Here is an 11817-nt window from a genome sequence, read left to right on the forward strand (position 1 = left end):
CCTCAAATCTTAAATAGCCCCCTCAAACAGGTAAAACTGCCCTAACTGACGACTGGGGTGGAAAGTTGTACCACTACAATTTCAATAAATGCGAGTTAATTACGCCGCTAAAGTCTTTCCACATTTTTTATTTAAAGGTGCGATTGAATCTTTCCTCGACCAATGCTTTTGTTCGTTATTCGTTGTAAAAATAGTGAGTACGTTTATATTTAAAAAAAGTCTTAACTTGATTATTAAACATTCCCACCTCATTCAGTATGAATTTGGGCCTCCGACCGACAGAGAAGATGCGTTTCATGGCATTCAGTATAGTTCAAATCTCCTCCCTTGTGGAAACAAACTATTCATGTAACAGCGTATAATATGCTGTGAAATATGGGTAAATTTCTATATAACAAGTGTAAACATATGTAACATATTAATACACAATAACCTTATTATTTTATAGTCCGAGGAATCTCATTCCTTTGTGATCTCAAGCATTAAGCACATCATTGATCCAGTGTTGCATTTATATGCTAATGGCTATGTGAAATTGGGCAATTTGCTATACGAGTGCAAACATGTGTTTGACAGTTTTTTACACTTAACCTTAGCGTGTTTTGTACTGGCCAAAGTTCAGAACCATTAAAACTTCTGCACAGACTTAAAAGTACTCAATTATTCTCTGCTATCACTAACATGGATCATCAACATAGGATTGATACTCACCTCTCCTTTATCCAGTTTTAAGGACTTTGAAAACTTCATTTTCTGACACCCCTCTGACCTTTGGAATTGGAACATCCCACTTGCCAGCCTTCTCTTTCCTCTTCTGTTTGATCATGTTAGAGAGGACCTTGGCTCGGCTCTGGCCCTCTTTGTCCAATAAGCTGGCACAGCTCCCTCTGTAATTCATCATTGTCCTTCTTCTTAGACTCACAATAGGGATAGTAGTGTGTGCTGTACTGTGACTAACAATGGAGATTGTAGTGTGTACTGGTGTCAGGACATTACTTCACATGAGGAAACTAAACAGCAAAAAGTTGGAATAGAGTATAGGTAGTTGTTCCTTTTTACCTTCTCGGGGTAACTTACAAAACCATCCCTTTGAAATAATCATTTTTTTGTGGTAATATACCAAACAGTCCCTTTAAAATAATCATTCCTTGGTCTAACTTACGTTTTCTTCATCTGTATCTTCTCAGCATGACGTTGCTTGTGGTACAGTTTGGCCCTGAAAGACGACAAAATGGTAATGCAATCATGGATGCCTTTGTAAAGCGGTTTATCAAAGACAGATTAATCTTTGATGCATAGTTCTCAATCCCTATTAAAGCCTTGATTGCAGATGTAACAATTAGAAGCAAACGCCATTCAGTTACCTTACTGGACTGACTCGCTTACATTTCAAATTATACATTTTTTCCAGGCACATTGTAACTATTCCAACAGAGCTATACATTTTTCAAACTCCATGAAATCATCCATAACTCCCTATTGCTGAATCAATAGATGTTGGTTTGGAGCCAAAATTCCATTACTTGGGTTTCTTGTAATTACTATGATTAATTAAACAATCTCAACTAAGTACTCAGAAATTTCTCTATTTTATTTATTCAGTGAATTATCAACCGCATACCAAAGAAAACGGAACTGCGTACAACAGTTAGTATATACAAGTGAACAAGTTGAGATATTGTTATATAATATATTATATTGGTATATTGATATATTGTTATAAATTTACTTGATTCCAGTCAGCATCCTGGCTTTATGTGATCTCTTGTGAGGCTCCCTTGCTTCCCTCTTTCGTCTAAGGAGTAGAAAAAGAAAAATATTGACACATTGGAGAGGTAATTGATATTGCAAAGTTCTACTTCAGTGAGAGAAAGGTGTGTGCGTGTTTACATACTTTATTCATGATCTATAAAGTATATCACAACATCCAATACATACAGTGATTTGAGGCTGAGAGAATTGAAACAACAGGAAAGGTCTTTCATGCTGCTGAGTTCATCCACAGACCTATTTTATCCTGTTGAGAAAAGTGTCTTTCCTTTCATCTCTACAGTGTAGAATACTGTAGTATTATGGTTGCAAGATATGATAACATATCCATGATTTAACTTAAACATCCATTTAATTAAGTTACATGAGGCTGACAAGGTCGGCAAATCAAAAAGTTTCCCAAGTTGAGGGTTTTTATGATCTATAGGATTTGAAAGTTTCCCAGGCTGACCAGTGGTCTTTATCCATAGGAGTTGATGTCTCTATTATGCTGTCAATCAATCTTCTAGACTAATCAAAACATTTCTTGTGTAAAGTAGTTCACAAAGTTCTGCAATGTCTAATATTTTGGAACAAGCATAAATTTACTAATGAACAGTGCTGGGAACAAAATGGGAAAATGCTTCATAAATCCTTAATGCAACATAAATGCACTTTTGTGTAGAATTGCAGTTTTGTGTACAAATCTTTGTATTTTCAGTGCTTCAATGGAAGTTACACACAGGGTTCATTGCAGTTTCTGACCCCTGGTTTGCGAGACTTTGGCAGAATGACGACTTCTCTTGCAATAGTTTCTGCCATTTGATAAATGCAACTTTACGACAGGGTGGTTTTTGAAGGACAACAAGAGGATATAGATGATTGACAGCCAAAATGAGTTAAAGATTCATTTACAGGAAGGATCACCTTCAGCATTACTTGTATATTGACTTCTAAAATTACTGACATTTTACTGCATGTTTAAAATTGAAACATCAATTCTGGTTAACTTTCTTATCAAATATTACTACTCCTTGTTTCGTGTTGGTCAATGGGTTTAAATAGACAAAGAACACAGACCACAGTATGAACGTAATATTTGTCCCCTCCCGATTACAGGTTCGAGCCCTGGCCAGATCATTACGTAATGATCTGGCCAGGGCTCGAACCTGTAATCGGGAGGGGACAAATATTACGTTCATACTGTGGTCTGTGTTCTTTGTCTATTTAAACCCATTGACCAACACGAAACAAGGAGTAGTAATATTTGATAAGAAAGTTAACCAGAATTGATGTTACAATTTTAAACATGCAGTAAAATGTCAGTAATTTTAGAAGTCAATATACAAGTAATGCTGAAGGTGATCCTTCCTGAAAATAAATCTTTAACTCATTTTGGCTGTCAATCATCTATATCCTCTTGCTGTCCTTCAAAAATCACCCTGTCGTAAAGTTGCATTTATCAAATGGCAGAAACTATTGCAAGAGAAGTCGTCATTCTGCCAAAGTCTCGCAAACCAGGGGTCAGAAACTGCAATGAACCCTGTGTGTAACTTCCATTGAAGCACTGAAAATACAAAGATTTGTACACAAAACTGCAATTCTACACAAAAGTGCATTTATGTTGCATTAAGGATTTATGAAGCATTTTCCCATTTTGTTCCCAGCACTGTTCATTAGTAAATTTATGCTTGTTCCAAAATATTAGACATTGCAGAACTTTGTGAACTACTTTACACAAGAAATGTTTTGATTAGTCTAGAAGATTGATTGACAGCATAATACAGATATCAACTTATATGGATAAAGACCACTGGTCAGCCTGGGAAACTTTCAAATCCTATAGATCATAAAGACCCTCAACTTGGGAAACTTTTTGATTTGCCGACGTTGTCAGCCTCATATAACTTAATTAAATGGGTGTTTAAGTTAAATCATGGATATGTTATCATATCTTGCAACCATAATACTACAGTATTTCACACTGTAGAGATGAAAGGAAAGACACTTTTCTCAACAGGATCAAATAGGTCTGTGGATGAACTCAGCAGCATGAAAGACCTTTCCTGTTGTTTCAATTCACTCAGCCTCAAATCACTGTATGTATTGGATGTTGTGATATACTTTATAGATCATGAATACAGTATGTAAACACGCACACACCTTTCTCTCACTGAAGTAGAACTTTGCAATATCAGTTGCCTCTCCAATGTGTCAATAATTTTCTTTTTCTACTCCTTAGACGAAAGAGGGAAGCAAGGGAGCCTCACAAGAGATCACATAAAGCCAGGATGCTGACTGGAATCAAGTAAATTTATAACAATATATCAATATAACAATATAATATATTATATAACAATATCTCAACTTGTTCACTTGTATATACTAACTGTTGTATGCAGTTCCGTTTTCTTTGGTATGCGGTCGATAATTCACTGAATAAATAAAATAGAGAAATTTCTGAATACTTAGTTGAGATTGTTTAATTAATCATAGTAATTATATGAAACTCAAGTAATGGAATTTTGGCTCCAAACCAACATCTATTGATTCAGCAATAGGGAGTTATGGATGATTTCATGGAGTTTGAAAAATGTATAGCTCTGTTTGAATAGTAACAATGTGCCTGGAAAAAATGTATAATTTGAAATGTAAGCGAGTCAGTCCAGTAAGGTAACTGAATGGCGTTTGCTTCTAATTGTTACATCTGCAATCAAGGCTTTAATAGGGATTGAGAACTATGCATCAAAGATTAATCTGTCTTTGATGAACCGCTTTACAAAGGCATCCATGATTGCATTACCATTTTGTCGTCTTTCAGGGCCAAACTGTACCACAAGCAACGTCATGCTGAGAAGATACAGATGAAGAAAACGTAAGTTAGACCAAGGAATGATTATTTTAAAGGGACTGTTTGGTATATTACCACAAAAAAATGATTATTTCAAAGGGATGGTTTTGTAAGTTACCCCAAGAAGGTAAAAGGGAACAACTACCTATACTCTATTCCAACTTTTTGCTGTTTAGTTTCCTCATGTGAAGTAATGTCCTGACACCAGTACACACTACAATCTCCATTGTTAGTCACAGTACAGCACACACTACTATCCCTATTGTGAGTCACAGTACACACTACTATTATCTCTATTGTGTGTCACAGTACACACTACTATCTCCCTTCGCGGCATCAAGATGCACGAGGAGCGCAAAACTAAGAAGAAGGACAATGATGAATTACAGAGGGAGCTGTGCCAGCTTATCTCTTGGACAAAGAGGGCCAGAGCCGAGCCAAGGTCCTCTCTAACATGATCAAACAGAAGAGGAAAGAGAAGGCTGGCAAGTGGAATGTTCCAATTCCAAAGGTCAGAGGGGTGTCAGAAAATGAAGTTTTCAAAGTCCTTAAAACTGGAAAAAGGAGAGGTGAGTATCAATCCTATGTTGATGATCCATGTTAGTGATAGCAGAGAATAATTGAGTACTTTTAAGTCTGTGCAGAAGTTTTAATGGTTCTGAACTTTGGCCAGTACAAAACACGCTAAGGTTAAGTGTAAAAAACTGTCAAACACATGTTTGCACTCGTATAGCAAATTGCCCAATTTCACATAGCCATTAGCATATAAATGCAACACTGGATCAATGATGTGCTTAATGCTTGAGATCACAAAGGAATGAGATTCCTCGGACTATAAAATAATAAGGGTATTGTGTATTAATATGTTACATATGTTTACACTTGTTATATAGAAATTTACCCATATTTCACAGCATATTATACTCTGTTACATGAATAGTTTGTTTCCACAAGGGAGGAGATTTGAATGACTGAATTGAATTAACATAAAGTCTTAGTCCCAAGAGCACATTGGCAATATAATAAGAAATAACAGAAGGTCTACACTGTTGATGTTTTACAGACATAGACAAATAATAAGAAACTGTTGGAAGCTTCATAACCTTCCTTTAGCAGATAAAGGAAGGTCAATGAAAATCTTCCCTTACTGGTATGTTATAAGATTTCAGAAGATGTTTTAGCAAGGGCTTATTCAATATGATTGATTATTTTTTGTTGGTATATGTGGGATGTTATTACGATTCTGTGATGTTTTCTTATTTTACAGCAAAGCAATGGAAACGAATGGTAACCAAGGTCTGTTATGTTGGTGAAGGGTTTACCAGAAAGCCGCCCAAGTATGAGAGATTCATTCGCCCAATGGTAGGTGTGCTACAGTTGATCAGGGACATTGTATGTTAGCTAGCTACATGATATACACCCGGCTAGTAGGTGTGCTACAGTTGATCAGGGACATTTTGTGTTAGCTAGCTACATTATAAACCACCGGCTAGTTCTTTGTGTTGCCACACAAGGAGTATAACTGCACACATTTTCAGGCATATGTCCAAGTTACAGGTTCCTAGCAGGATCTTCTTCAGAGGCTAATTGCCCTTTAAGAAGATGGCAAACAGTGCTCGTCGACTAAATACAGTGTTGATTTTATGTAAAGTAGATCTGTCTCACTTGACTGACTCATGTTCTAACTTGTAATGCCAATCTGGACTATTTGGGTGGCATAAGTGGTCAACCTTGGAAGACAGTTAATAAGATTTGATTGGCTGTGTGTGATATACATGTATGCTTAGTGCACCATTCTTAGAAAAAGTTACACCAGCAGCACTAAAGTCTCAACTTGTTTAGATTAATGATGAGTTGATTTCAAATCCAAGGGATGGATTTTGAAGGTAACTATTCTTTCTTTTACCAGATAAACTGGTGTCGTCTCCAGGAACATTAACATGTATTGAAGTTTGCAGTCTATTGTGTTTAAACGTTTTACAGTGACTAATGCTACTAATTTAATCGTGATCAAGAGCTCATGTATGAATAGTCTCATTCTCAAACAAGGCTTCTGGGATTCAGCTTTCAAGATATTAAATATAAATAAATTTATGTTTTCCTTTTTCCAGGCACTAAGATTCAAGAATGCACACGTAACTCACCCAGAACTAAAAGCTACATTTTTTCTGCCTCTGATCGGTGTTAAAAAGAATCCAAGCTCACCGACGTACACATCTTTAGGAGTTATAACAAAGGGTACAGTTATCGAGGTAAGACTGTTCTTCAAAACACTCGGATACAAATGTGCCCTCTCATTAAAACTATGGTTTTTCGAACAAGTTTAGTCATTCTGTGAAAATGTGCATGTTTAAGATTAGTTTATGCTGCGGTAGCATGTGGCCTTGGAAAGGTCAAACATGGTTCATTGCACACGACATTAATTTTTGAATACGTTAGTTGTGACTGTACAGCACACTCAGGTAACTCACCTCAGCCGCCGTGGATTGATCTTTGGATCAATTTCATTCGGCAAGGTTAAAGGATGAATTAAAGGGTGTGAAGACTCGCACACAAAGAAATGTCTCATGCTGGTAATCTGACCTAGTTTCGAATGAGGTGTAACAGAAGTGTTAGACACCACCATCGATCCCAGAAAATACACACACAGCCTGCTATCATCGGTAATTAGACACTAGTGTACAGTCAGTACATACAGCTACGGTCAATACCCACAACACAGTGTACATAGCAGCGTGGACAGCTCAGGTCTAGATAAAAGACAACAAGTTATTACGTTTCATTACTGTCTGCATTTTGTAGCGACAAGAATAAAACGTCATTTGCAAGCAACAGAAAGTTTAAGGAAAGTTAACTTTTTCAGAGTGTGACACACGGTTTGGGGGGAGTATTCAATGCCTTTAAGGCATGAAACTAACTTTGAATAGGTTGGACCCATTAGCAAACACTGCTGTGTGTCTGTCCAGGCTGTATTTCTATACTATGTTTACATTTTTAGAAACATCTAAGGTTGAACAAGTACAGTTGCTGGTTAAGTACACGGAACATAATGTCAGTTGCTAAGGTGCAACACAAATTTCAATGGGAAAACATTATATTTTAATGGCATCAAAAAAGTTGACAATGCTGGTTTACTTTTACATAGAGAACTTTTTTTGCAGTTAAGTTTAGAGAATTTGTATTAAAGGATTTTTTTTAGAAAAAATGGGATCCAGTCCTTCCGGTCATATCATTTTTAGCTCATACCAGCATGCTGGTGTGAGCTATTGGTACAGTGCGGCGTCTATCACTCTATCCATCAACAATTGGTGAAACCGCTCCCACTCACACAGTATTTGATGGAATTTCATGAAACTTGGACACAAGGACAATTGGGTATAGGGCCATCAGACATGGTCCCAAATGTGGGGTCAAAGGTCACCCGTGGGCCGTAATGGGCCATTTTGTGGAAATATGCAAAATGCTTCTTCTTCTACAGATTCCATGGTACAATGTTGAGGGTTTGTCACGATAGTACTACGGAACTAGGACTGTTGCGATGAAAAAATATATGGATCTTTTCCATATACCCAATAAACTGCCACTATAAGCTTCCTTTAAGAAGATAGCTTGACATTACAGTTTGGGCATGCAATGGGGAAATGTCACCACCATCAATTTAGTTTCAAAGGGGCATACCAAAGATTTATAATAACTTAAAGGTTAATAGCATGTATACTGGAATAGCTGAAGAAATGTTTATTATAGCAATAATTTTTTTCTTGGACTATGATATTTCTGCTTAAAATCACCCTTGTGCTTCCTTTCCAATTTACAGGTAAATGTAAGTGAATTAGGTGTGGTCACACAGTCTGGAAAAGTTATATGGGGTATGTATATCATACTTGTCAAGTGGTTAAGGCAGTGGACTTGTGATCTAAGGATTACAGTTTCGAGCACTGGCAAAATCATTGCTTTGTGTCCTTGGGCAAGGCAATTTATCTCCATTGCCTCACTTCACCCAGGTGTATAAATGGGGACTTGCGAGGTAACTTGTAAATATAGTTGCGTGTCTCGGTTTGTGGCTGCACCCTATGGGAAGACCCCTGGGGACACATGGTTGTGGTGCACTGTGGTGCCGCAGGAGAGATGGTTTGAATAGTGCACACTTTGGTGTGTAGGTGTGACAAGTTACCAATGACCAGGGTTAAGTTGTAAATGTCGTGTGAAAAGGCCTTGGCCCTATACAAGACTGTAAACCTAAAATGATAATAATAAGACTCATCCACTACCTTTACAGGACTTGCTGGTGACAAACAATGTGAAATCTAATTGAAGAGAAATAATATATCCTACACTGCTAGTCGAAAACCCCATCTCAATATTATATTATTCCTAACTTGAGAAATGGTTTAATAACTTAATTGAATGTAACCAATTTGACTGGCTAAACCTTCAACTTACTCCATACAGTAAGGTTTCAGTGATATAATGTACTGTAGGCAAATGATTTTTGGAAGCTTTTCTTTAAAACTTAACCTTACTTAACCTTAAAACCTGATATTTTTGGAAAGTTTGCTTAGATGCGAAAGTTTTCTGTACAGTTCTTAGAATATCAGTCATCAAAACGTATCCTTTCTGTAGTCTCATATTCTCTTCCTGTGTGGATAAATGATTGAAAAATGATAAAGAAAAACAAAGGCATGTCCAGCTGAAATGTCCTGATGACATCATCCATTCTGAGATGCCTGGTACCTGGTATTGGGATTACAATTTCTGTGATACTGGTTCTAGGGTACTCAGATCGTATAAATGAGTACTCTCACCATGATGGTACTCTTGTTGGTACTCGGGGTCTTTAGTTCATGGAGGTACCTGGTATTGGGATGACAATTTTCCAACACAACAACAATGAGTCATAGTTTTTGTCTTTTCCTTGGCAGGTAAATTTGCACAAGTCACAAATAATCCTGAGAATGATGGCTGTATTAATGCTGTGCTACTGGTTTGATGGAAGACACACAGTAGAAGACTTGCAATAGGACCGGAGGAGTCAAAGAATACAAGGACTCTCAGTAAAACTGTCATTGAACTCTTTCATGGTTTCTTATTGACTCTCCCTTGCTTTATTTCACAACCACGAATGAACAAAAGCTTTGACCTTCGGATATTGTGTTCCTCATCATGTTGTTGTCTATAGAACAAAGTTTTAAGTAGTAGTAGCGGGGTTATTTTAAGTTCTACTAACTGGGCAGACTGTGCAAGGGCGATGCCAAGCCCTTGCTGATATCTCAGTGAACTGGTTACTGTAGAAGTTAAAATTGCAAAAACTGGTCACTACTAGAAAAGCTGTTGGAACCATGACACATGAGGAAGCTCAGCATCCCATATGTTAAACTGTATGTAAGGGTCTCATGTTTTTTATCCTTTTTTGAGTAACTTTTAAGGGGTTGATGAAAGTGACTGTTCTTTAGAAAAATTAGAGCAGTAATAAGACTTCACTACAAAGTGATGGGTTTCATGCACAAAGCCCAATTAATTAAACATCCATTGAGATGCAGTCAGGAACCAAAAGGGCATTTAAAAGGAACATTGAGTGGTTACTTTTGTATTTGAGCATGTCAACCGTCAAGAACAAGCCCTATACATGGAAGTAGAAGGTCAAAGGTTACGAAAAGAGGCCAGAGTTGAAGTTTGCAGGAATTGTCTGGTTAACATATGGTATTTGAATATTCATAGTACAATGTCAACAAATGAAATCAAATTTTATATTTCTTTGTTGCTTCTATTAAAGCAGTCATGGAGAGACTGACCTTATTAAAAGATGCAAGTAAACATGTACCTGTCATTGTCGTCTGGTGTTTTCTGAATGTGTACAATTGCTGTTTTCATCGTAGTATGTATTTATGAGAGGATCAAGCTTCATGACTAGCCGTAGGGTGTTTTATCCGGTGAGCTATTTTTTCTTTCCTGCACCTGTCACATGACTAATTTTTGGCTGCTGTTGTGCGCATCCCACTGTAACTGATTATAACTAATGCAGGGAAATTTGAAATCAGCTTGGATCAAGGTCCCCGAAACATTCACATTATATCTCAAGAAGTGGAAGTTGCAGGAAACTTGTTCAAAACTTGGTGTGGTAGCTTGACGATCCGTACTGGTTTTCAAGGATGTCAAAGGTCATTTGAGGTCGTCAGAGGTAAAACTGAAAACCTTGTAAAACAATAACTCAATATTACGAAGTTTGATGGACATCAAACTTGGCATGTACATGCAACATAGTGAGCTAGCGGCTGCTATAGTGATTGGCTGGCATCAAAGGTCATAGTCGGTCACCAGAGGTCAAACTGGAAACGTTCACATAGTATCTCAAGGAGAGAAGCTTTGATGAATCCCAGGAGCGAAAATACTTCTCGCTCTTCGGGTACAGAGCACTGCACCACGGCAGCTGTTGATATACAATGCTCGTTTCTAATATTTAAAAGCAAGAAGCCGTATGAGAGGGCGGCAAATGCAAACTGCCGTCACCGGGGATCGAACCCAGGAGCCAAAGTACACCTCGCTCTTCAGGTAGAGAGCACAACCGCTGTGCCATGGCAGCTGTTGATATATAATGCTCATTTGAAAATCCGCCCTTTAGTGGTACGGACATAAGGATTTTTGCTGCCTCGGGCATTCTTGCGGTATTCGCGGGAAATTTGATCTTCCGTAGCTATTGCCTATGCTTCATTCCTTTTCTATCCGACAGACGAAACTCAATTTTGGTATTTAGGATGCCAAAATTTGAAATGCTCGAACGATTTAGTACGAAATTGCACCCTTAAAACTAAAAAATAGTCGTCTATAAAGCATTTTTCACGAAAACTTGTAATCCGGTTTACAATTCAAAACAGATATTCTTCACGGCAAACTTCCTCCCCATCTTTATTTTGGCTTGAATCTCGTCCGTTTCAACTTGGACTGTACCATTATCTTTTGGTGTTGAGAATATACATTGTTATTAATTGAAATATGACAAAGCCATTGAAGAGATTGATATGATTCTAAGCTCCCCTTTTTTAATTATTAATAATGATTTATAAGTGATTTACATTAATTTATGTAATGATTTAAACGCATTACAGTTAATAAAAGGGTTATCTAAAAACCACTCTCCCCCATCGTTTATCAACATCGAACATGCCAAAGGTAAATGTTACATCATATTGTACAGAACTATTGTACGTCAGCTGGGAAAA

General features: G+C 37.3%; 1 pseudogene; it reads left to right on the forward strand.

Moving 5' to 3' along the window:
• Window positions 1–3926: 3926 nt before the first annotated feature.
• Window positions 3927–10393, forward strand: LOC139961809 (ribosome biogenesis protein NSA2 homolog; annotated as a pseudogene).
• Window positions 10394–11817: the final 1424 nt, after the last annotated feature.

This window comes from Apostichopus japonicus, chromosome 1 (genome assembly GCF_037975245.1).
Source record: "Apostichopus japonicus isolate 1M-3 chromosome 1, ASM3797524v1, whole genome shotgun sequence".
Lineage (NCBI taxonomy): Eukaryota > Metazoa > Echinodermata > Holothuroidea > Aspidochirotida > Stichopodidae > Apostichopus > Apostichopus japonicus.